The sequence below is a fragment of the Anomalospiza imberbis genome, chromosome 5, assembly GCF_031753505.1.
Source record: "Anomalospiza imberbis isolate Cuckoo-Finch-1a 21T00152 chromosome 5, ASM3175350v1, whole genome shotgun sequence".
Classification (NCBI taxonomy): domain Eukaryota; kingdom Metazoa; phylum Chordata; class Aves; order Passeriformes; family Viduidae; genus Anomalospiza; species Anomalospiza imberbis.
In genome coordinates, this window is record NC_089685.1 from 16,806,642 (window position 1) to 16,834,426 (window position 27,785).

Genomic DNA, 27,785 nt, shown 5'->3' on the forward strand with positions numbered 1-27,785 from the left:
GAATCACAGCACTTAATTCTTAATGATTGTTCTGTGTGGTCAAGAGGACACAGAGCAGGCAATGCTCTTTATTCTTTACTTACTGTTATAGCTATTGGCAGCCAGCCCTTTTAATTTAGTTATCAATACTCAATGCCCTTAATCTTTTACTTTAAAGCTGGTCCAAAATAAGTACTAGCCAAGGAGCATCTGCTAAACAGAAATATTGGTGGATAGATATGATTTAAGGCAGCCTGCTAAGGGCCTACCAGTGTGAATTCTGAGTAAGAGTTATTTGGTATTCTCTTGACAAATCTTGTTCCTTTTTTAGGGTAGTTGCTGTCCTGACAAAATATCTGACAACTAATAATGTATGGGAAAATTCATAGGTGTTGCTAATAGATGAGCTTTTCAGATTATCCCATCTGTCTCCCTGTTGATATAGGAAACCCCCCTAAAGCACATTTTCTATTAATAAATTGAGTTTGGTTTTCAGTATCCTGTGAAATGGGATTTCTATATTTCAGAGGTTACTGAATAACTAAAAAAGTACCACTGACTGGAAAGTTTCTCTTTATATTTCTTGTTTTTGTTTTCTAAATACACCCCTGAGTACTGCATACTATAATCCCCTTCTTTCCTAAGGAGTTGTACTATATCAAGCTAATACTATTCTTCCTTTCCATCACTTGTCTGTGGTTGTTCCAGCACTGAGGTCTTTGGAATATTTAAGTGATTTAATAAGTAAAAATTCAGGTATTTATTCCTAATTCTTTTGTTCTCTGAAGAACTCCTTCCCATTTGCCAATCTGTTTCTAAGAATGTAGTTCCTTCATTTGAATGAAGTATTCCAAATAAAGTCGCTTCATATGACAAGACAATAATTCTCTTTCTTTACAGTGATTTACCTGCTAGATTGTAAAAGTTAGTGCACTTGGTTAATAACGAACCCAAGGCTTGGCTCATTTGTAGAACATGTGCACTGCAGAATAATGTTTAACCAACCACTTAATATGTATGCATAAGAGAAAGTAGATGCACATTACTTAATTCATAGTTCTCATTTTATCCTGGTCCTCTGCAGGGGCATGTAGGGATCAGCTCAGTTCATCTGTTGAAGATGTCCATTTTGGAGGGGCTTAAATAGCTCTATGGATCCATTGATCAAATGTCTGTGCTCCAGTTGTCCATGCACAGAGGTTAAATTTATGAGTGATCCCTCAGGTATTCTTGCCTACTCTCCAGCCTCTTCTTCAGAAGAGTGTCCTGAAGTCCTCTATGGTATCTACCAGTCCCATGGGGTTTTCTCTGACACTCTAAAAAGACATTTTAAATTGGAAGGAATTTTAAATGGGAAGGCAATACTGTGTTTAGACAGCTGACTGAAACTACAGTTTTTTACTAACTGGACTGATGTCTTGGTTATGTAAGTCACATGTAGATACATAAATTTGGTGTCTCAAACCTGTGAGGTAAATGTCATTTACCTCAATGTCTATGTCTGAATGAGAAGAATCTCATCTCCAAATGAGGTGATCTTTTGCTGTCTGAACTCAAATATCCTGTAGATATTAAGTAGAACAAGGGATGTTTAGAAGACAAGGGTTTATAATCTCACTTTCTTTTTGTTGCCTTGTTTTCCATTATCAAATTTTTCAATAAAATAGTGTTTTTGTACATTGTATTATTGCTACAGGTACTGTGTTTTGTTCTCTTGCTTGCTTATTTTGTAAAAAACTACTCTGTAGGTGAGGTCAAACATGACTACTGTGCCAGTTTAACAGTATAATCTGTTATAAACTGGGATGTAATTACTCTCCCATTGTTCTAGTCAAAATCATGTCTTCACATTGAATGGGTTTCTCTAGTAGGTTAAAACCATGCTTTTCACAGCAATTCCAATAGCAGTATTGTAAATTATTTTTCTCTGACTTCTACCAGTATGTTTATTTATTTATCCATTTCTATTCTGACAACCAATTTCTTTTTCCCTTAGTGAGTTCTGTCCTGTCAGTTTGGAACCATAAAGAACTCCATAGCAGCTTCACTCAACATTTGCTATAATCAGAAAAGCAGTATCCGCCACACCAAAAGGGGGATATTTAAAGATTCCCATTAAAATTCTTGTTTTTCTTTAAAAGCTCTATAACATATCTTCACATTTCTGCTGGACTTCAAACTGAAGAAGAAAACACCAGTTTGCTATTGGATCACCTGTGAAAATTTATCTCCAAACCACAAAGATTAGGAAAAAATTCAGTGAATGTGTGGTGCTACAGAATTGTTCTCTCATTGTTCTCTACTGATTGTTCTCTCATAAGAACATTCTCTAATTTCCATAGTTCATTTGAATTTTCAAGTATCTTTTCTGGATTTTTTGACTTTGAATCCAGGGCATTAACAGTGAATCCAGCATCTTTGGGAGTACTTTAGCCATGAATTGAATCTTATGCCCTGTTTCATACACTTCTGCACTCCACAGTGTAGCTACTCGGTCCCAGTTGATTAACTGATGGTGAAGGATGGAGTTCAAGGAAACACGTATTTAAAATCTTGTGTAAAATGTCATTTAAACACGTTTCCCATTGTATTCTTCAAGTCACTTAAAATAGGTCTTTATGTTTAGCATATTTAAACAGCATAAGGATGTATCAGACAGCTAGCTGCATCATAGGATAAAGAAAATACTGGTGTTTGTAGATAGATATAAAGATTAACAACTCAGTTGTGCTTCAGTTTGTGTTCACTGATTCTTTTCCCAGCATTAACACCTTTTTTTTTTTGCATTTCTGTTTTAAATGTCACAAGTATCAAATATGACCTCCAGCAGAACTTCTTTGGCAGAGTGTCATTATCTGTTAGTCCCTCTTCAGAGAGGGGCAGATAACTAGGCCTGTGAGTATCACCAGACAATTATTTTTCAAGAAAGATTCTCCTTATGATGCTTGTTCGAGTTCATTTTATTCTATTCAATATTTATCTAAGAATAATCATGGATGGCTTCCGTAAATACCAGACAGACAAAATCAGTTTTAGACTGAGTGTTTGCACTGCTTTTTCCCTTTAATGAATTTTTAAAATTTTACCTACTACCCTTTTTAGAGAACAAAAACATACAGTTAGTCTAAAACTTTCTCATACACACAGCTCTTTTTGTCCTTCCTGCTTATATACCTCTGTGCAACTTCTGCAGCAGAAAGTAAAAGAAATAATGATAGCACACCCAAGAGGAGCTGAGAGAAGCTATTTTTTTATAGATACACAAACATTTTCTTAGGAAACTGTTTCTTAAAATGGTTTAAATTTTTTAAAAGTATCCATTAATGAAAAGGAATGTCAGTAGCCATAAAGTGTAATGGGGTTGTGACCTGTCAGCTTCAGTCTTTATTGCCTTGGTTACTGTGATAGAAAGAACTTATGCATAATGCTGCAGCCAACCATGCTTTGGGAATCTCAGGGCTACCACAGACAGAGCTTGTAAATAACTGCTTCAGAGGCTGACATTTATCGCAGCAGAAGTCAGTGGGCATTCTGCAGCTGGCTCTGCAGCTCCATGCGACTTGGCCACCCTCTAGTTAGGAGCTGACTTCTTCCCCTTTTTGGAAAAGGGGATCTATTGACCTACAGTCCCAGGAATTCTGGCAAATATGTCATGATCAAACCATCAAAAATTCTCCTTCCCAAATGACTACTTTCCCACCTGTGACAAGCTTCCTCATCACAGTGTCCAGTTCAAAACTTTCAGCTCTAAACAGCTGACAATAAACAGCTCCTTTTTTAATGCAGTTCCATTAATAGTGATTGTAAAAGGAAGTGTTTCTAAGAGAAGTGCTTGTTAAAGTCTGAGAGATATTTTAAATTAGATAACCCTTTCTTTAGCAGCAGCAAAAATCAGTATGGTTTGAAGCAGTTAGTATTTAATATGCTTGTTCACTGTGTTAATTTTCCCCAAGTCAATTTTTAAAGCTAAAATAATCTCCCTTTGGCTTTGTATAGCCAGCATTATAACCACAGTAATTTTTAAATAAAGCTCAGTTATTGTCTATGTGTATGTGAAGTAGGTGATATTACACAAAAAGCATGGGCTACATTAGCTTGATACAAATGCATATTTAAGAGCTTAACAAGCCTGCAAGAAAAATAATGGTCTCGATAAGCATTAGTATGGCTCACTTTTAAGCCTTTTTGTTTAGTTGCATTTTCCTACTTGCACATTCAAAGGAGTGAAGAAATGCACTGAGTAAATAAATAACGCCTATTATAATGTCCCAATAGAGGGGAAAAGTTGATTTTAGTTACACTAACAAGTATAAAAACTCTTGAGTTATTAGATTTGCTGTGAGTTAAAACACACAATGCCTATTTAAAAAAAAAAGTGGGAGATTCTGTTAAGCAAGTTAAGACCTGGTGTGCTACATAAATGCATCTATACTCATATAAGAAGCATTTCTCTAAACATCCTAACTATATTGCTGATTATGAAATGTAGAGTCCTACTGTGTATATGTAATTTTGTCTGGACTTGTGTTATAGTCGGTAATGGAATAGCACAGTGAATGGCTTATTGCAAGTGTGAGAAAGTGCTAAGCAAAACAGAAATTATAATGAAATTTGAGATGTCAGTGACAATTAGCCATGTTATGAATATTCATTTCATATTCATTCTGGATAGTGCCATTTTTCACTATCTTTAATAACTGAATAGTGTTTCAAGAAATAGAGATATAAATAATAGTCATGTGATAATTAACATGGTTTTTTTCTGAGTGTTATAGCACTTGTCAAGTGCCACGTGGGCTGGAGCAATGACTAGAAAGTTAATTTTAAAGCATGGATGGTTTTGTATGTTTAACAGAATCATTTGACTTTCTTGCAGAATTGTTAATTTACAGGAAGATAAAAATCTGCTTGTGCGTGGCTTTACTAGGGCTGAAGTCTCATTAGAAAGACTGAGTGCTACACTAGAATTACAGAAATCTAAATCAGGACCCCACATGAGAAGTGAAAAGAAATGGAGTTACCGTGAAGCAATGCCCCCAAATAACAGTCACCTCTAACTAATGCTGGGAAATGTGATTCACAGTCCTGCTTTCAGACTGGTACACGCATATTGACGGAAAACTGACTGTATGCTTAAATGCTCTTTTTTTCAGTCAAGATGAAGGGATCCATGAAAATGAAATGGGGGGGGGAGGGTATTCACTGTGCAAAACATAGTCTTTGGACATGAGGTTTTAATCTAGCTTGAATACGTAACATTACTAGTGTTCTGCTAGTATCCCCTACAAAGGTATGACCTCCCAATGTTGTCCTAAAAAGGACTCGTGCTCTTATACTGATGAAATGCATTGAGTCTTTCATTCAGTACCAATATATGAAGCCACACAGTCCATGGAACAATAATGGGACCTTCCCTGAGTCTGACTGAATTTTTTGAAAATAATATCATGGTTTACAAAGAAACATTATTTATCTGAAACCACAAAGACCTCAGAGAAAGAGCATAATAGAAATTTTCCTTTTAGATTACAAAGCAATGCAAAAGAGCAGAACATTTGTTAAATTAGTTCTAGAGGACCTCCTTTGTGTAAGCCTCATATGAAAATAAGTAAGACAAATATGTTACTGCCACTCCTTCTGCATCTCACAGGCAACAGTCTTTTATTTAGTACCCAGTTTCATCTGGCATGTGAGGGAATTGGAAACAGCTTTGAAATTACTTTGTTACAGAATGGCTAGTAAAAAGCTAATAATTCATATGTGTTAGTTGATTGTTTCCATAGTCTTTATTAATTAAAACTCAGACTTATATTTTATAGTTTATTCAAGCATATCACTTTTCATTTTTTGAAAGAGAAATTAAAAAAAAAAAAAACGAGAGCAATGGGGAGAACATACCTGCTTTAGGAACATGTTCTTACTTTGCAGTGTAAAATAATAAAGAAGCAAAGTGTAATAGAAGTGAAACTGCATCTGATTGTGAGAGAATAGTGTAAGTAGAGCCCCTTAAATACTGCTCTGCACATCCCAGGATGATCCACTACCCTGGCGTATTCCAGAACATTGTGTGTGAGGCAGACACCTCAAAGGAACTTACCTGTCCTGAAAGAGTTTTACGCCACCACACTCTTGACAGTAAATATGCAAAATCTTGTCAAGTGTGTACCTTGGGAAAATCATGTGCAGCAGATTTTTTTCCCAGCTAGAGCTTCTGACCACAAGCTACTCATAAAGCATGTGGTCCCTCAGAATACGGAAATTGTGTTGCTTCCACCAATGAAACAGCAAAGCTGATTTGCCTATAAAATTTGATTTTTTAAGTAGTGAGGACATTATGCAAAATGTCAGTTGTAGAAAATAGACTTGGATTGCGTGATCATAAGGTCATTTAAGTAGAAGAGTAAATAGAGGCATGCAATAAAGGGTATCAGTTTTGATGAGGCAAGCTAATATAAACAAAATTTATTAATTTACTCATAAAGGCAACTCAAATTAATATTTGACTTGGATGTGAAAGAGGCCTGGAAGTCCTTTGTCTTGAACGTCCAGAAATGTTCTTGAACACGTATCCCAAGCAGAGAATTCGAAGACATTGCGAAAACTCAAAACTTGATAACCAATACAAATGAGACATTAAGATTAAACAGAGAAACTGCAAAGGCTGTAAAACCTTACTTCTTTTAGAATAAAATGAAGATTTCCAGAAGGCAAACTGAAATGAAACTTTTATGGGGCATTAAGTTTGACAATGTGCTTATTGACCATGCAATTACAAAATTAAATAAGGAAAAGTGAAAAAACCCCACCTATTTCTAGGGACATTCAAAGTACTACAACGGTTGCCTCAAATTAAACTACTTTGGTCTTGATTTCAGTGCAAGTAATGCCAAATAGCAGTGTTAATATGTCTCAAAGCTTCCATGTCCAGACAGAAGGATTTATGTGCTCAAATTGTTCTGTTTGAGAGATGAAGTTAAACTCTAGTGGGCACTATATCCTTATTAGAATCACTGGTGGCTAATCAATCCACGAGCATATTGGAAGACACTAAGGAAAAACTTAAAAGTATCTATCTCCTGCTTTCAATTATACCCTCATAAACACAATGCAGAAATGTTTCCATCCTTGATTATTTGGTTTAAACTACTTAGCTAATCTTCTTTATATTTTTCCATTTCTAACTGTAATAACTCTTACTTCCCAATTTGCTAGTTGTGTTTTCCCAAGGCTAAAACAAATATTATTTTAATCTAGCTTATCTGACCCAAAGACTTACCAACAACATTTGTCTTTTGTTTTTTTTTTCTTTTAACCTAAAGTTAATAGTCTTGTTATATTAGTTCCTCTAAATCCTCAGAAGTACACTCATTTCTTTTTTTTTTTGTTATTAACTCTATCACGTCTGCATCAGGTCCTCCAACAAATATGAGTTGTGATAAGTTAAATGTTCTGGGCCTTGGAAGCAATGGAAGAACTACATCCTGGAGTAAAGAAGCCATAACGCCATTTCGCAAGACACAAATGAAACTTCATCTAGAATCCTAAATTTAGTTATACTCACCATTCAATGTTATTTCAAAGTGGAACATGTAAAGAAAAAGGTTACTATAATAATTAGATTAAAGCACTTTTGTAAAATAAGCTGATGTTTTTCTTTCTAGAAAAAAAAAATCAAAAAAACAAAACCCCGAAACAAAAACAAACAAAACCCCCCCCAAAAAATACAAGAGACTTTGTGCTTTGTGGCCCTGTCTAGATAACAAGCCTGTGAAGGCAGATGATTGCACAATAGACATAGGCTAGAAAGTAAACACCAAAGGGAATGAATTGTTTACACTGGTACAACTGGATAATAGTAGTAGTCATGGACAACTGAGATCTTAAAATTAAAATGTTTCTGATTAATAATGGAAGCAGGCTTTGGATTAGTCTCTTAATAAGAGAATGAACAGTATAATGAATTTTAATATATAGTGTGATTGGCAGTATTGGTGTATGATAGGGATGAAATTGATATAATCAGGGGTGTGGTGAGCTTTTACTGTGCTGTATTGTTTTGTTCTTTTTAAAGGGTACAATTAATATTCCTTACACATCGGCCTTTCTCATTGCCTGTACTGTGTAAAAAGTTGTGTGGATGGTTTTTGTTTTTTTTTTGGTTTGGTTTCATTTTTAATTTCCTAATCAAATTGGGGAAAAAAAATCAAGACACAGAGACAACTGAAAGAGATTTTTTTTTTTTCCATTGTATTATTCTTATTTGAGGGAGAAGGGAAATGTTTTACTTGGTGTTTTTGCTCTGAAGTGTGGAGTAAATCTAGTCAAGAAATCCGAATTACCTAATCTAGTATTTTTGGTCTCTTCTGGATTGTATTTCTGAATCAAATTAATAAAAAAAGTCATCTAGCTCCACTGCTGACCATGGCCTCAGATCTTTTTTTGGCACTCAATGTTTCTATAAATATTAAATACAAAAGTTGTGCACATTCAGAGCTCACCTAAATCAGGGATAAATTTGTGTCTTCCCCTTGACTGAATGCTCAAGAAAGAAGGAGGAGTTCCTTGTACCCTTTTGTCTGATTCACTGCAAGCCCATGCAAAGCCAGATGCAATCTAGCCCAGATTTATCATCTGTCCTTCATGTACCAGGGGGCAATACCAGGAAAGAATAACAGATGTAGCCTCGTGGATAGTATCAAGTGGGAAATAACTCTGAGAAATGTTTTGCATTTAACTAAAACATTAAAAGAATCAGTTGAATGACTGTCACGCAGAAGGTCATTCAGTCCTTGGAGAAACAAGGGAAAATGTCCTATTCTGTGTCTGGAGATAACTGAGGTACAGATGGTACTTAAAGCAAGCTCTCCAAACTAGAGCTCAAAGCCTAGATTGAACCTGACTCCCAGACCTAAATATTTTCTTTTCAGTCTAACAGGGCTGTGTAACTTGCAAGATGGCATGTATGTATGTTAGAATCCAGGAGAGCTGTATATGAGACATTGCCATTTCTTCCTATGCATATCTAATAAATCCAGTTGTCTAAAAGTTGGAAATTATTTTTATATGCCAGAATGTATTTTATATTATCTGGATGCTTTTGGAAAATTTAGAGTTTACAGATTTTTTCAAGCCTGTGAGGACATTTTAAGGACAGAGCAAAATTACAGTTGTTCATTAAGAGAAATATAAAGCTTTTCTCCAATTTCATCTGATATTCTATGAATTGGAAATAAGGTCTGGTGGTGGTTCAGCTGACAGTGACTGGTATCCTTAGCACCCTACTGTGTCAGAAGGGCATAATGAGGAGCAATTGGTACAACAGCAAGGGAGAGAGAGGGATTGAGGGAGCGGCTGCATAGTGCTTATTTTCCAGCTGGGCTCAAACCACGGCAGGTTGATAGAGGGAAACTGCACCATGAAAACTCTGCTCATGGAGGAATCTGAGCTCTGGTGTACTGTCTGCAGGAGCAGTGAATAAGGTGCCATACCAGAAATGTCAGCCTGAAATGTTGCAGTACAAAATGCAGCAGAGCCAAAGCTCAGGAGGTTGCCATTGAGCACTGTTAAGAACAGCAACAAAGCTGTGTGGTCAAAATCTCAGCGCTGTATACAGGTACCTGTAGACTTAACATCTGACACTGTCAGGCTGGCAAGGCAAAAATCATAAATGGTCATTGCAGTAATCAAATTTCCGCATGACTAGGCACAACCACAGTATTCTGTACCAATATTCCTAGAAAAGTCATGACTTGAGCTTCCAAAAAAAAAAAAACCAAAAAACTATGTGCTTTTCTTAGTACTCTATTCACATCATCTCCTAATTTTTCTGTGTTTACAAGATTAGTGTTCTTTTTATCTTTGCTCACTTTGCTAATAGCACCTCACAGTTTGTATTACAGAAAGCTGCTGCTGTTAAAATCCGTGTTATTTTGCATATTCATCTCCAGTTTATTTCTTCCACAATTTTGTTTTCATATTGTGTTTCTACACCTTCTGTGTGCAACTGTGAAGATTTTGCTATTTTTTAAGTGTATATGACCTTTTCAGAGAAATTATAGTCCAATCAAAATGGTTAATGTTTTCTTAAGAGATATTCCAGTGTGCAAAATTCTAAAACATCACAGACTAATCAAAAGAAAATTCACCAGAAAACTTTTTTCCTTTTTTTTTTTACAATAGACAATTTTCTGTATTGACAATTTGCCAAGACTTTTTGCAAATTGTGGACTAAAAATAGTAATTGATGGAGTATGCACTAGACCGCTTGCATTTTTCCAATTAGAAAAATAATCTGATGAAGTCAGAAAGAGCAATGCAGAATGAAGTAAGCAAGCCAACAAAAGTGTTAGAAGGTACAGGTCATTAGGAAAAATAAAGATTGTTAAGATACTTTTATAGCTAATTATGATGCTTTGATAGGAACTGTGTTGCACACAGATTTTTTCTCTTACATTAGGTCATAATATCAAGAAAAGCAAAGAAGGAAATGGAAAAAACTCTTTAATAGTTAAAAGAAATTATAAATTAAATACTGAATAATAGAAAAGTCATAATTTGGTAGAGATAAATTGGTTATATAAATATAATACTGTTTAAAATCTAGTTTTGACTAGAGCATCTCACATTCAAAGGAAAGAAGAAACTGTCCATCAAATTGTGTGTGCTTATGCAACAGACATTTTAATAACTCTTCCTTTCCGTTTACCTTATGTGCACTGAAATAGTGATGAGAGATAATAAAATTTCAAAAATTGAGACTACAGTAAAAAAGTAAGAAGAAGCTCTCTGGCCAGCAACCTGCACAGCTGGAGGAAATCTATTGAAAGGCTCCATGGCAGCTGTCTTTTCTCATTATAGCACCATTTACTCAAGCCACGAGTGAAATGGCTTGGCTGCCATTTTTTAACACAGGATCCGGAACTTGGAAACAAAAGTTTTTTTTATTCTTCTTTGTATCCATGATCTATGATGGGGAGAGAGAGAGAGACATGGAAATGTTGATCTGTCTTTCCTACCTATCTCCTCCAATGAGAGCTATAGGAACAATACAGGTGTTTACATTTTTAGCATGATTAGAGACAGATCTTAAGGTACCACTGAGGGACCACAGGCCCCGTTTCTCACCATGGCTATACGACACACTGTAGTCTTTGCAGAAGCCTTTTGGTACAACTACAGATGTTACAGACCCAAATATTATCAACCACACATGTCCATACAATGCATTACCCACAAGACTGGATACAAAAGCGCTGAAGCTCATTTCCAGCTTCAGATGCATTGTGGCATCAGTAGAAGGGCCATCTTTTCAGCAGTCCCTGTGAGATATCTCCCTTCCTGCTTAGAGGTTGGTTGATGCTGTGTCATCACAATACTGAGCCAGAATCATGTTGTTTGCCATTACCTGGTGAATTTTGGCCATGAGCTCATCCTCTGCCAGATCTGAAGTGAAGCAGAGAAAAAGAAAACAATGTCTGTGTATGAGGTCCAAATCTGTGTCATTCTTCCATGACAAGGCATCTGCCATGAAATTCTGTTTCCTAGATGACAAAGGAAAGTGAAAGGGAAAGAAAAAAAGAAAGAGGGTCAGGATGCAAAGCAGAGAGAGATGCACTTCATCCCTCAATACTCTTCCAGGCTGGGGGCTGGTCATCACCATTTTCTGTCCTTCTGCTCCCTCACAGCTGCGCCATCAATCCTCAAAGTTAGATTTGATTAGCAGGAGCTCATTATCTCAGGCATAATTCATCTCAGTGGGGTAAGTTACCCGGAGAAGCAGGTATAGGTTAAAGCATCTGGTTCTACACTAAAAGGGTGAGTACAGGATAAAAGCTACAGTGAATACCCATTTTTGAAAAGCTGATTGTGCATCAGGCATCCATAAAAGTAAAACCCTCTTTTAGGTGAGTGCCATTATGGCAGATACAAACCAGCAATCCCCCTCCTGAACTATTTTTAGAGTGTGGTAAATCCTGAAAACCATTGCACCTGTGCTGGAAGATGCTGCCAACTTGAGATGTCTACAGTCTCCTTGGAGTCTATGTGCAATTCACAGTTGCTCAGTTAGTCTTGGAACTCTACCCTCTGTTGGCCAAAGCAGCATTTCTTCTGATCAGCACAGCCAACACTGCAGCAAGTCATTGAAAATGCTGTTAATAAATTCCTTTTGAGAGGTGCAGAACACCAGGAAGTCACACAGGTATACCATAGCATAGCTATGAAGAACGTCCCTAAGAACAACATTGACAGCATACTGGAATTTTGAAGAGGCTGAATGGCATCAGAGGATGCTCATAGTGGCCCCTTATAAACCCACCATAGAGGGCAGCAGAGCCCACTGCAGATGTTCAGAGCACTTCAGAGTAAGAGGCAAGGAGTGCTGGTTCTTCACTCTATGCCCTTCTGCTTTCTGTAATCCATGCAGAGGCAGAGACTCTCATGCTTCTTTGTGAAAAAATGCCATATGGAAGCCCCCAACAGGGGAGTCAGAGAGGAACTGGTACACCAGATTGTTCTTTAGGTATTGCTCAAGAGCTTCTGACTCAGATTCTGACCAAGCAGAAGGGGCTCCCAGAAAGCACCTTCTGAGTAGGGGGAGTCACAGGTGACAGTCTCTCATATCATCAGAATGGTAAAAGGTATTTTTCTATTAGACATGGGAAATGTGGAAAGCAGTACTTCTTTAATTCCTAACATGATTATAGCACACAGCCTGTGTGTGCATGTAGCTTATCAAGATGTCTCCCTCAAACTAGAAAGATACTGGGGTGATGAAAACGCTTGTTATTTGGGTAAAACCACTATTTTGAGCACATTAAAAAAGCTAAATCTAGATATCTTTAAAAAACCTTCTAAAATTGCCATAAAGAAACCTGAGGTGCCTTGTTGGGATGTTGCTTCCTATATAAGGTAGATATATGTAACCTATAGAAATGAGTATGTCACCTCAGCTATAAATGCAATCTGAATGAAATGCAAGAAAAAAAACAGTAGTGAAATGATATGGAAATCAATCATAACAGAGGCCTGCTAATATAACAATATTGTACTTCCTTGGTCAGTATGCCTAACATACCTCCCAGAAAATGCTTATTTATGATGTACAATACAGCCTGGAAGTAACCATGTATAAAAAACATCATCTTGAAAAGTACCATTGAACTGGAACACCAAATGCATCCATTGTAATGTCTAACACCACAGCACTCATTAAGACCTATCATGACCATGTTGTATGTGCCTTTCAGTCTTCTTGGCAGCTTGTTCTGTTTGAGGGGTGATTTGGAAAGGGGGCATTTTCTGAAAAAGACAAAGACAAATTGTTCCAATGATAGGCCAGGGGAAAAATGGAAATGCAGGAATATGATGACAAATATGCTGTTTGGCTTTGCTTCAGTCACTTCAATACAACAGTATGTAGCACTGTTGTACTGTACTGGTCAGAACTGCTAGCTTCTGCAAGAATGGAGATTTCAGCATTGTCACAGTATTTAAAAACAAGACATCTGACAGCAAACAAAACAAACAAAAATATCCTCAATATTTTTCATTTTTGGTGGAACAACAAGATTTGCTTACTTAAACTGGCACAGGCAACGTGTCGTGGTTTGACATGGAAGTGATTTTTTCAGGAAGTTGGGTCAAACCAATCAGTGGTCAAGTTTGGATATTGGTACCTAAAGTGACCACTGAAGGTATGGACACGCCTCTGAGAACACAGGGGGTTAAAAGCAGGAACTCCCAAGAGCTCGCTCTCTTTGGTTCCGGTCAGGGTGCTGTGCAGACCTCCCCTGCCCAGCCATGGGGCTGGGTGGGAGAGGGGGAGCCATGAGGCCTGGTCGAGGTGAGCTGAGGGGTAGAAGGACTGGAACCGAGCCAGCTCCTGTGGACGGAAGGGTGGAGAGAAGCAGAGATGTCTTTGTCATCCCCCCCCAGAGGGAAGAGACAGAGAGTCCAGACGGCACCTGTAACTTTGCCGGCGCAGAGGAGAAGGAGGAGGGGGGAAGGCGCCCAGCCTTGGCCTTGGGAATCGGCTGCTGGGCAGAGATATCAGCCGTCCAGGGAGTCTGAGCTTTTAACCCTTTCCTGAGAAATTAAGGCTTTGTAAAATATTACTCCTCCTTGATTTGAAGTAGAAGAGAGACAGTCTGGGATCCGAGATGATGGAAGAAGAAATTTTTGAGTTGGAAGGAGATGGTGGAGTGGCTTGTGGCTGGACTTTTCTTGTTAGCCATAGACTGAACCAAATTCTCCTAACAGAAGCTGCACTTAGGGGGGTGCGTTGGTGTGCCAAGAGACTTGTTTCAGTGATTACCAGTAGAGGAGTAGCGAGAACAGAGGAGAGTTGGAGAAGGTGTGGAGAAGCCCTCTATCTTCAAGGAAGAAGAAGAGGAGAAGAAGACCTCTGTTCTTGGACCCTCAGCCCCAGGGGAAAATGGGGGGGACTGTAGTCCCAAAATGAGAAACTGAACTGTTGTCTCTTTTGGTCCATGGCAAAGCATCCTTAAAGGAGCCCTATGAGCAGTCTGTCCATGCACGGTGGTGAGAGCACTGTGACATGGAGAGTGTCACCATGGCAGATTTTCTCCGGGTGGTTGCCATGTGTGACATGGAAACACAAGGGTGGCAATTGTGTTTCCTGGGGAGTCTGTGGCATAGGAGAGACTCCTGTCTCCCTTGAAAGACTGAGTATTTGAATATCTAAAGGGTGACAACTTGATCGGGATCCCGGGTGGTGTCTCACTGTTGAGTTTGTTTGGAAATTAGGTGGGAGGAGGAGGGGTGTTTTGGAAAGTCTTCATCCAGGATTTAGTGTTTGCAAGTTTCATTGTAGTAGTAGTTTAATAAAGTTCTTTTCTTTGTTATTAAGCTTGGGCCTGCTCTGCTCTGTTCCTGATCACATGTCATAGCAATTATTTAGGAAAGTACATTTTCATGGGGGCGCTGGCATCACGCCAGTGTCAAACCATGACACAACACAAATGTGCTTTAGGTATTTTCTTTGGTGTGTCTAAGTATGGCATTCATGTAAGGTATGTGCCATTCTAGTTTATCCTGTCTCACACTGTAGAATGGTTTCTAAATTTTTACGGCCTGAAGCAGCTGCTGAATTGAAAACAATGTATTTTTTAAAGAACAATGTTTTGTGGAATAGAATGAAAATATAGTTGATCTCATATGCATGGAAACTAGTTACATGGTAGTTCAACACAGTGAGTAATGTTAGAGCCAAAATTCTTATTTAAAGTTTCTTTAAAAACAGTTTCCTTTTTTGGAAGAAGGTGCAAGTGAAATATTTCAACTAACAGGCAAAAATTACTGTCTTTAGGTGATATGACAGTAAATTCTTCGGTACATGTATACTACTACCCAAATAGTAGCACATATGAAGAGTAATCTGATTACATATATTAAAAAGCATCTCTTCCAGAGGTAATACCAAGTTTTTGTGCTAAGCCAATCAAAAGAAGCATTGAAATGGTCATTCATATTTCTAATTCACAGTATTAATTCCTTGTAGTAAGACTAGTAATGAACTTCACTAAAGGTTATGAGATATATTCTTAACTGTATTTATTGCTTTGTCATGACAAGAGTTCTTTCCAATAGAAATGCCTCTTTTGAATGTAAAGATAACACAAAGACATTTAAGGGGAAAATGTTCATTTTCATGCTTGATCAGCCATGTTCCATTGCTTTTTGCTGCTTGTATTCATCTGGTGTGTTTACCCAGATATGTTGGTCATGTTGACTGAACAAATACTCTGAAGTGGGGTGTGCTGTTCAGCAAAACTGTAGTAGCCATCAAACTACTTGAAAATCAGTTTTCTTTATGGTAAAGAAACTATGGGCTTCTCTTAGCTCAATCTATAGTGAGGGAACTGAAGAAGCATCAGGAAAATAGAATGAACTCATTGATCATAATCTGAGGGAACTTCAGAGGCAACTGTGAGAGTGTTTTAACTCTTGATCTCCATAGTGGAAAAAGGTTATTCACTAATCCTTTCTTTCCAGGTGCTGACGAAAGTGCAGTACAGGTTGAGCCATTGCAAAAATAGCTGACAAGCTTGACCTCTGATAGGAAAATAGATTCAAAGTTCTCATATCCAGCCAGGAGCTGGATATGCTTAGTCTGCCTCTGAAGAAAAATTTTCCAGCTTAAGCTGTAAACATTTTATCCAGTTTCATCTACTGTAAACCAAAATGTTCTCAGTGCTGCCCAGGAATGTGAAGCATTGTTAGCTCATTAAATAAAAAGGGCTGAAGGCCAACACCTCTCTTCATCATTAAACTTTATTTGGAACATGTTGCATAGATAGTGGATGACTTGTGAATCCTTGTTAAAATTACCTTCTCGAACCTTGGTATCAGCAGTTGTTTTTCCTATTAATAAAAAAAAAAATCAACACAGATTAATATAGAAATAATCTAAAACAATCAGCAAGGGTTATTTCAGCTCTTTTACACATATGACATATTACTTGTCTTCAAAATTTTCAATTTCAAATCTGTGGGAAGCAATTTGTCAGATAAAGAAAAGAAGAAAGGAGATAAGTAAAAGCAAAAAGACCACTTAGCTTAATAGAGTTCAGTTAATATTAGTTAAGCAATGATTATACTATGAAACATATAGTAGTCTGCATATAGCTGGCTGATCCCTGGGAAGATGAGAACCACAGTTGTCATGGAAAAGGCATTGTTTGAAATCACATGATAAATACTTCTAATATAGCAAGCCTTCTGTTTAAAGTTATGGCTGTTAGCCCAATTCAAATATGGCAGACCTACAGACCTGATAAAATGGTCTACTTTGAGTCCTATGTATTTAAAGCCTCTATAGAAAGCAATCATTATATTTTGTATATGTCAAAGCATCAAGACAAACAACTTCTAATCACTATGTTTTCCTATCATATTACATCTAGTCATTAACCTTGTTTTTATCTTTCTCAGGACTTACTGTGACATTGTACCTGCTTCAGTATAGCTATACATTGCCCCTGAAAAGTAGGCTCTTCCAGGCCTGGCTGGAAATTCATGTCCATTTCTTGCAACTAGCAATTGTGTGCATAAATCAGTTGAGCTCGCTGCTCTGACATAAAGTCTTTTTTTCTTTTTTTTTTTTAATGAGTTAATTTTCTATCAGATCATTGAACTGTTCCACTTCCTTCTTTGATTGCACCATAATTAGATTTGAAACAAGTGGCTAAGCAACTGTGTATGGTGCAAGAAAGCTGAAGAAGAATTGAATAGACTAAGAGTGAACTATGGCATAGAGTATAATGAAACCACACCTTTATTTTTATATCTGGAAAGCTTACTAATCAAAGTGAAAGAGTTAGCAGATTAACACTGGCTTTACTATTGCAATCAATTGCCCTGTTTCATCCTTTTGTTTTATTTTACATGTGCCCTCTTTTGTCTGAAGATGGTGAGGGATCACTCAATTCAAATTATGGTAACAAGGCAAAATACTGCAACAAACATTTACCATACTCTTAATCTGTTTGGATTTCCTTTCAATAACACTGAAAACAAAACCACATTATGGAAGCATAAAGATAATGTCTTTGTTACAGGATCCTGTAGAAATCCTACTGGCAACTTCAACCCTGTGCAGCAAAGTACAATGTTATTTTCCACGGTGTTACTAGTTTGTCTCAAAAATGTCTTTCACCCTATCCATATCACTGGTCACAAGTAGCCCTTACTTTGTACTCTGAAATCAGGTACAAAGTTTGCTGGCCTTGTTCCATGCCAAAAATCACGCATGATTTCCATTCACATAAACCACTTTCTGATGAATCAGCCTTATGATGACTTTGACTATGTGACAATATTGTGCTTCAACCTGGATTTACCAGCCATCTGTTTGTTAGGAAAATAATAATATTGGTGATATTATTATTATTAATATTAATAATAATAATAACAACCATTATCACCAGACTCCCTTTTAAGGGCTGATGGTTAAGAGCTAAGCAGATATGCCAGTTCTTACTATAGAGCTATTAGTCTTTGAGCAAACTAAAACTATCACATATGTTTGGACTATTAAAGGAATTAATGTTACCTTGTCTATCACTGGTTTCAGATGTTTTAATCCTGTATTTCCATAATAAACTAGTCAGATTTAACAATTTATTTGAGACTAGGGGTAGGGAAACTATTTTCATTTCCAGTCATAGTTTAACCCAGTTCCCTCCTTTTGATGATGTCAATTTCCATTGTGGGGACATAAAAGTGTTCATGTTTTGTTTCAGTCTTCTCAGAATAGTAACTATCGTAGAACAAAATTATTATGACTTGCACAAATCAGGAGACATTGGAAGGTTTTAGTACAGGATCTCAAGAGCAAGCAGAGTCTGCAGTTTCCCAGTTCAGGTCCCTGAAGAAGGAAGACATGGCAATGAAGATGATCATGTACTGACAACATTCACACAGTAGCTATTTGTGAGCTAGTAGCAGTCCTGTTTTAAATTATATTATTGCACATAAAATCATTAATCTGTACTTCACAAATGGGAATTTAAACCATATTTTCTGGCATTATAAATCAAGCAGTTTTGAAAATAATGAAATAATTTTTTAATTATTTAAAATGCTATATTATGGACAATATCAAGTAATGCAAAGGATGAATTGACTAGTTCAGTTTTCTTTCATTTCTTTATATTACATGCTACATATAGTGCAGCTTTCCATTTTTATGGATCCTTTTGCAGTGTCATCTATTTTGGTCTAAATAAAGGCTAGGAATTCATATTTGCTGCTGAAGATATATACGTACCTTCATTTAAAATTTCCCAGTTATTTTGTTGCATATTTTTATAAGTAATAAGGAGATTTTCATGACTTGTTTTTCAACACACAAGGCTAGGGAAAAATAATGGTTTAATCATCTTAGAAAAAAACAAGAGTAGTAACAATATTTATAAATATATTAATGGAGGAAAATGTTTGGAAAACATCTATTAAAATATATTTCCCTTGGGAAATATAATATCAGCTTGCATGATTAATTTACAGTGTCTCAAGGATTCACTGAAAACCATCTTAAACTTCCTTATGTGATCAATTCTGTTTTACTGCTGTGAGATTTATGCTATAAAGCAAATAAATGGTTGATTTATCTCAATGTTCCACTTGTGTGACAAAGCATGAGAGAAGCAATGAAGAGAGATTAAACCAACTGATGTACAGAAAAGAATTTATTATATGCTAATATTGTTTGGATTTTTTTTTTGTTAGATTTTTTAGTGTTTTCTTGACATATCAGGAACACCAAAAAGTTATTAAAAATAATTATCTTTGCATTTAAACTTGAATATTATGTGTGTATATAGTTCCAATGCTTTAGAAAGTTCAAAAATTCTGCCTTTTGAATGGAAACTGAAGTTTTCTGTTTAGGCCATGAGTACACAATGGAACGGAGATACATTATAATCTTCACAAGTGTTGTACAAAGTGCCTGAAAATGTCATGGTGATGCCATCACTAAGAATGACAGAGTTATCTACTTTCTTCAGAAATATAAGTCACAATAAGTTTTTTAATTCTGCCAGAAAAAATTACCCAAGAATGAGTGAGGATGATCCTTGTCTAAGATAGAAACCAAAATTAAATCCAAACATGAAAGTCTGAGAAAGACACTATATAATAAGAACATTTAGAGGGCATATTTTATAGAACAAATGCATTTTCTCAATAAGATTGATTTTAAAAGGGAATGTTTGTAATATATTTTTCGTGAATTTTTAATCAACACTAGTGGCAATAGGCACTGTAGTCACTGTTTGTGGATACCAAAAAAAAAAGACTTCTTAATATTGACATATCCTTAGGTCACTGTCATGAATATTACTGATGTCAATATTGTAATAAGTAGAAGGTTTTGTAGATCTTGATCCTATCGTGTATAGCACATGACAACACATTTGTACAGAACCTTTCCTCATTTACAGCCAAAGTCAGGATCAACAAAACTTCAGATATGAGTAGAAAGCTCAACACACAGCTCCTCACTGGTACAAGAATCAATGGACGACCATATCTTCCCTGGATGCCATTTTGGCATCTCATTTACTTTTGTCTACAACTGAAGGTTGGCTGATTTTTTATTAGGAGTAAGGAAGTTTGGCCCAAGTTATTCTGGTGACCATCAGGGATCATAGAAACATAGAATAATTTAAGCTGAAAAAGTTATTTGAGTCCAACCATAAGCCAGAACAGCCAAGTCCACCACTAAACCATGGCTTTAAGTGCTACATCTACACATCGTTTATATGCCTCCAGGACTGGTGACTGAACAATTTCCTTGGGCAGCCTCCTGCAATGCCTGAAAACTCATCAGGTGAAGAAATTTTCCCCAACATCTTATATAAACCTCTTCCAATTAAAGCCATTTCCTCTCATCCTGTCAGTTGTTATTTGGGAGAAGAGACTGATCCCCCACCATATTCAAAACCACTAAGAAATTTCTGGTGCATCTGCTGCCCTTGATAGCTACTCACCCACAAAAAATGCCTTAAATTTTACCTTTATTTTTTCCAAGAGGAAAATAAATGGATTAGTGTGCCTCTGAAACTAAGATAATACGTTTTTAAAGCATGAGAGAAGGTTTTAAATTTGGGCTTTTCTCCTTTTTAAGATTTTTTTAAGCTTGTCTTAGTGGTCAGGCAGTCATGCACCTTTTATGACTTTAATTTTTCATAAGGAGTTATATGATTTCCATTTGCTTCCCTGTAACCAACTATGGGCAAATGCAGTGGCTGGAGTGAAGGTATTTTTCAGGGTTATAAGTTGTTTCTCAGTCATCTCCTATCTGTCCTGTTGAGTGAGGATATTTGATACACTTCATGAGCATTAAACTGATGGGCAGTACTGGTCCTAAATTAGCGTTAGAAATAAATTGGGGATTGACTGTGTCGTAATATGAGACAGGCCTCAGTGAGAGGGGAAAGCTGTGTGAAGCTGGAAGGTGCTATAAGAAGAGCTGTGCCACATGTAAAATCCTTCTTGTGTCTCTGGGGTGGACCACAGACAGGCAGTACTTTACTTCAGGCAGCTGTATGAGACAGAACAATACTCACTTCCTTTTGTGCAGTACCACCCATTGCTGGTTGATGTTGTAATGCAAAATAAGATCTTAGATGCTACATGCAGTCCAGTGGAAAGAAGCAGATGTTAGGGAATTTTAAAATATATTTGTTTGAAAAGACAGAACAAGAAATTGCCAGCACTTCTTTTTATTGTCCCTTTCCTTTGTATTTTCAAGTATTCATTTTTCATGAGTACAGGTAATGCCCAAAAAGTACTAAAAATATATATATTTTTTAGGCCTAAAAAACATCAAGGTCATACTAGCAATATTACAGAGTATGCATTAGTGCAGTTCTCATACAGTTTGATACATTTATGAAAGTTTCTATCATTTTTCTTGTCACATTTCAGTGTTTCCAGAACATCTTATAGAGTTTGTTGAGAGCATCTGGCTGAGCTCTAAGGGAAGGTTTGACCTTAGGCAGTCCAGTTAGTCCAGCATGCCTACAGTGCAACTTTGTTACAAAAGACGTCTGCAAAGGGGAATTACTGATTTCTGCTCTCTGTCCTACAGCAATTCCAAAGCAACTTAACTCTGTTAAGAAAAGAAAACTAGGTCTCTTTCAGAATTAATTCTGTCTGAGAAACATCATTGGTGGAGACATCCTTCAAAGACAACATGGAGAGTGAGACTGGTGAATGGTGAGGATGAAGAGATGTACAGTAGGATATCTGCTCCCTCATGTGAAAAGGCTGTCAGCATTCCTTGTCCCTGGAGTAGACGTTCATTCATCTTGAGTCTTGTGATGCGGTATTTATCATATTTCCACTGGAAGGCACCAGAGTGATATTTACTGAATAAAAGTTCTATTATGCCAAAGCATTCAAAATGTCCAAGATCAATTTCATAAGCAACTTAAAAACCATGGGGGCTAGAACACACTCAGCTTTATCCACTCTGACTTCTTTTTGAAAATTCCTGAGGAATATTGCCCATGGTTGCCCATGAGGGTTTTCTAACAGTGAGGTCAAAAAGTGAGCTCAAAAATGGTTGCCAACACATTTGGTGTGCTGATTAAAGCACAAATATAAATGGAAACAGATTATCAGAGACAGCATACAGGTAAATAGGCTTTCTTGAATGGAACCATGTTCTACTTCAATACTCTAGTGCAACATATTTGCGTTCGTGCTGTTCCTGTTTTATTGATGAGTCTTAAATCCAAGATGGTGTTTGATAAATGTTCTGCCTAGTATCTTTGTCCCTGTAATTTTATTAACATCATATTCTTTCCCAGTAAAGTTTCTCAGAGGCATATAATTTCACTTCTGCATGCACCCCAAGGTCTGGCTACTTTGGCAAAATGGAGAAATTTAGTGTTGCCTTGAGGTTAAACATGTTTGATATCCTCTAAGTGCATGTTCCCTCGCTTAATTCTGAACTGATGCTGTGCATATTGGTACTCAGCGCTTCTGCACAAAGCACTGGATCCAAAAGTCTTTTTCTCAAAAACTAGAATAGGAGAAGAATGCACCAGCCATGGTTTTGTAACAATACCATGGAGGACTCAAAGTGAAAACCAGGACCCAATCTGTCAGAGGTTTCATAGAGTTTGAGCATTGTTTTGCAAGTTAGCTGCCTGGGGACTAATAGTTCTAGGAACCTCTGAGGTTTGGGGCTGTCCAAACTTCTGCTGAGTCAATTTATCAGAACTCAGGTATTCTGCTCTACTTCTCCCTGTGCAGACTTTTGTCACATATTACCTGTAAGGCAGAAGATTGTACAAAATCAATTTTTTTTCAAGGAAGTGGCTCATCTGCTGCAATTTATTCCTATGTGAGGTAGTTCCCACAGCTGCCTACCTGCGTCCCTACTAGGAGATACAGTACTTGGTGAAGAAATATAGGCAGGTATCGATGATCACTGGAGCCTGACCAGGTCCATCAGCACTCAATACACTGAGGCATCTAAACATGGCATGCTGGGGTTAATGAATTGAACCCATAGACTTAGTGGTTAGACCTAATGGAAAATAATTACTGATGAGGCAAGAAACTTGTGTTCTGTTCTCTTTTCAGTGTAGGAATTGAAATCTACTTCATCTCTAGTCTAGAGATAAGGAGAAAAGGGGGGAAATGAATGCTGAATCTTTCTTGTATAGATGTACCACAGTGCAGCCAGGAACATTGGAAGGAGCGGGGGAGAATTTGGAACTGCAATCTAGCAAAGAAGACAGTGTTTTGAATGGTTCCTTAGGGGAAAAAAATGTAGAAGGAAAAAACCCAAAAAACTGTTTGAGTAGTTCTTTACTCATCATCTGATTAAAAATAGACCTGAATCTGTGAACAGGTAGACATTGTGCTTTAAGACAGTAACCAGAACCTGCAGATTCATATAATTCAGCTAAGTGCTTCTCTGATGTTATAAAATTTAATAACTCTGCTGTGCTAACAGCCATACTGCTTTCTGATACTGATATACTAATTATATCCTTAGTCCCCTTATCTCTTTCTGTGACTGAAAGTGTTACAGATATGTACACCTTATCCTGTCTTCAGAATCTCAGTGAATAACATTCTTCTCAGTTTCCGGGTGGTAGTCGTGAGCTATATTTAAGGTAAAGTATGGCAGTTAACCAGTGCTTTAGATATTACATCAGACTCTGTGCCTTATTTGCACTAGGAACTGAATTGTGAGAACCACAGTCTTTGTTCATACAGTTCACCAGTCATAAATTATATTATAGATAATAAAAAGTAGGGATTAAATTGACAATAAATTATTCTATTTATTTGGCAAAAGGACCAAGGAGCTTTTTTTTTTTACTTGTCTTTTTTTAAGCTTTAAGGACTTAGCCAAGAGTTCAGTTTACCTTTTGTATCTTGAGATTGGAACACTTCTTTCCCTTAACACACAAACTTGACAGACAGAAGTGCTCTACCACTCTTTTCACTTTAGGATATTATATGTTATATTTTCTATGAGCCAATTACCCTTTACAGATATGTCTGGGGAATAAGCCAGTTATAATGGTCTCAGGAGACTCAGCAGGATTTCTGCAAAACAAAAAAAAAGTATATTTAAGTACATGAATGTCTCGAATTAGCACAGCAAATGGCAATTGACAGCTTTTGATGAATCGTGGCACTTCTTTCTGATCAAACCATGTATGAGGCTTTAAATGAAAATGTATTTCTCTCTTCATTGCCATTAATAAAGGTCTAAATCTGTAGCTTCTGAATTATGTCTACTTATAATTCTTGTCAATTTTGTCCAAACACACTTTGTGTAGTTTTGGCCTATCAGGCAACAGTAAATGTAAAAAGTGAGCAAAGCAGTGTCATTGCTAGGAGTGACAGCATTCTTTTCAAGTCACTCTGTTAATTTTGATAGCAAGGTGTTCAATTTCAGTTTATATGTTTTTGGCCAAGGTTAGTTGGTCCATCTTTGAGAAAGACACCCTCTGGCAGATATTGTTTTGTTTTTCCCATTTGGAGGTAGCCCAAAATGTTCCAGGTGTCAGAGTCCTGACTTACAATCGTGCCAGATTTTGAACGAAAATTCCCAGGAGCAGAGCTTGTTGGGGGAATATGCAGATACTCTACTATTTATAGAAGAACACTAGTGTAATCAAATATCAACATAAGTGCACCTTTAAATAGAAAATTATGGTGAAAATGTCTTCTATTACACATTGATATAGCTGTTCTGCATTTTAAAGTCTATATGAAGAATAAGTACCATTGGTTAATTAAGCATACTTTATTGGAGTAAATTTAAAGACTTAATAGTGCATATATTGTAAAAAAGTAAACCCTCCTGACCCTTACCTTTTAGTCAGATGGTGTGCTGGTATGGAGTTTTTGAAAGGAAAAGGAGGAAATTCAGGAATAATTTCAGTTTTCTGTCCTAAATGTTAAATCAACAAACAGTCAGATAAACAACTAATCATATTTGTTACAACTTAGAATTTTCACTTTGATATTTAAGTTTATTCACTTGTTTTTTTAATATTTTTACTTTCAGATCCCAAAAGAAGCTTCAGTTCTGTCACAATGTTTCTCATTAGCATTACAGTTCAGGCATTGTTATATGGCCTATCCAGAGCACATATAATGTGCTCAATTCCTGCTGACATGTTATAAGGAAATGCATTGATCCGATCAATTTTTAGGTGTACATTAAAAATTATAATATGTATATATGTGTGCATATATATATGTGTGTGAATATATGTACATATATATATATATATGCATTTATATGTATATACAAATATATGTGCATATACATATATATATATATATATAAAAAATAATTTTTAAATTATTGGGGCCTGATGCTACTTAAAACTCATTAAAACATTTAGATCAAAGTGTTCCCTGTCTGCACTGTAATGAAAAGAAGCTAAGCATCAAATGTACTAATTAGAAAGGCAGCTGTTTTCTTGTTAATATCTTAGCTTGAAATATTTTTTGCTGGGAAGATGAAAATGTCATCTTATCTTTAGAAGTTGCATAGCATGCAGTTGGGTTTTTATGTGTGGTTTGTTTTTAATAAAACCAAAAAAAAAAAAAAAAAAACCAAAAAAAAAAAAAAAACCAACCAGGGAACATGATTTTTTAAATATCAAATAAATAATTTGTGACATCCAGATTCATTTTTTTCCTTATAAAGCATTTACCACCTACATGACTTCAGAAAAGAGTTGTTGTTATTCTTCCCCATCATCAGTAGAAAGATAGGGCCTTCCAAAAGATAAGGTTTAATTTCATTTACATGATCAAGACAATTGCTTTTTTTCCTCAAATACTGTCAGGCTATACATTTTTATAGGATTTGACATGAAGGCACCTGAAAAAGCTAGTTACAATATGTATGAAAAAAACTGTATTGCCCTTTCAAATGTCTGTTTTCCAAGAAGTCTCATTGACCAACAAAATTGTAAGTTAGGCTTTTAAATGCCCAGAGGTCAAATAGGATAATATTTGCAGCCCAGGTATTTATTTTTCTATTGGAAGTTTTTTCTACTTTTCAACACAGCTCATATCTTATTGCATATTACTACTTCTGGAATGCAAAATGCAAAATGAATTATATAACTTTTAAATAGAAGTTTAACTTTTTGGAATGTATTTTTTTTTCTTAAACAAAATTATTCAAAATAGTATTTGTACCTATTTAATCTAGAAGTGATAAAACATTTTGTGATCAGACTTTTTAATTGCATATAGAAAAGAATTGCAGCTAAGCTTTCCAAAGAGATTTGACTGCTGGGACAAGCATACTTTTACCTTGCATGGTTGTCTTTCAGTAGTAATTTCCTGTCTATGTTGTCATTCCCACAGTGATCCCTGTGAATCTTGCAGAATCTGTAGAACACACCCACATTGTCTCCTACACAGACCAGATTTCTGCTCCTACTTGGGAAAAAAAGTGCTTTTCTTTTCCATTTCTGATTAATTAGGTAAAAATGACCAGTGTTAGAGAAACACAAACTATTCCTTGCCTATTAACCCTGATACACTGACATCCAAGAAACTCTTAGCCCAAGCCAAGTCCTATTATGAGGACAATATACAAGTATCCTTCTAACAGCAGAAACTCAAAACATACAATGCCATTTGTGCACCAGTCCTATTCTATATGGCATGTTATTCCTGACCTCAATGGAAAGATTGATCATGACTTCTTCCATCTGATATTTATGAAATGTTGCCTAGCATGTCTGGCAGAGTCAGTAATACATTTTCCTTTTTTTCTGTTTTGTCTCTTGTTTCTATAGCATCTGAGTTTTGTGTGATTTCTCATTAAACATTCTCAAGTTTCACCCACGTAGGCCATCTGGACTATAGTTAATATTTTAGGACCTATCCCCTTAACTTTGATGTACTTTCTGGTAACTGCTAAAACATGGTGATATCTCTTCCTTCTGTCTTGAGAACCTCCTCCTCACAAACCCAGACATACCAGAGGAACCAAGGGCTTGATACTGGCAGCAGCTGAACTCTTTCAGATCTCTTCCATATTTTTTCAAATCTGGGAAAATCTATGATAAGAAAAAGAAATCTGTGAATTCTCAGCAGCAAAAATTTTACCATATGAAAGGCCTCAAGTCCTAAAGCATAAAATATTTTATTAAAAATAAGTTTCATGTCAGTGGTTCCTGAAGTTGATTTGTTGCATTAGATTATGAACACAAAAATGGTACTCTGATGACCAGTACAGGAACAGTGTGAGCCATTAAAATGGATTCACTAATGACACTGTCAAAACTAGAGCCTGAGCCCTGTCTTCACATGAAGCTTATTTTCCTTTCAGGTTCATTGCATTTCATCTGAATAACTGTTTTATGAACCAACAAGTTCTGTTCCACACCTCTAATTAGAACAAGCATTTTACTCGGATTTAACCCAGAAGTATCTCTCAGATAGCTCAGTCACTTTTGAAATAGTCTTAGGGTCTGATGTTACTATGTGTCATTCTTATAAATGTGAAAACAAGCTTGGAAGATAACAAAGGTCAGATAAATGTTTTTAAGAAAGAAACTGACAGCTCTCATAATACTTGTGCTTAGTGCAATAAGACACTTATCTGTGATCTCATCCTCCTGATCCTGTGGGATTGGTGTAATGACATTTCTTTCTTAAGGGTGCACCCACAGAAATGTTTCATGGTCTGTCTCATAATGCTGACTAACTGAACCACAATCATTTGCTTCTTTAACACAGCGACTGATCATGGTTGGTATCTTCTTCTTCCT

At 36.4% G+C, this 27,785-nt stretch overlaps 1 protein-coding gene and 1 long non-coding RNA gene across 13 annotated transcripts in view; one reads left to right on the top strand and one right to left on the bottom strand.

The window, feature by feature from the left end:
* Positions 1-27,785, top strand: part of TAFA5 (TAFA chemokine like family member 5) — a 472,577-nt gene that overhangs the window by 363,265 nt on the left and 81,527 nt on the right. The window lies entirely within an intron of this gene.
* LOC137474954 (uncharacterized) lies at positions 22,250-27,073 on the bottom strand. The gene is made up of 3 exons (XR_010999579.1): positions 26,993-27,073; positions 26,317-26,394; positions 22,250-22,785 (listed from the first exon to the last, which is right to left on the bottom strand). It is a non-coding gene; the product is annotated as an uncharacterized lncRNA (long non-coding RNA).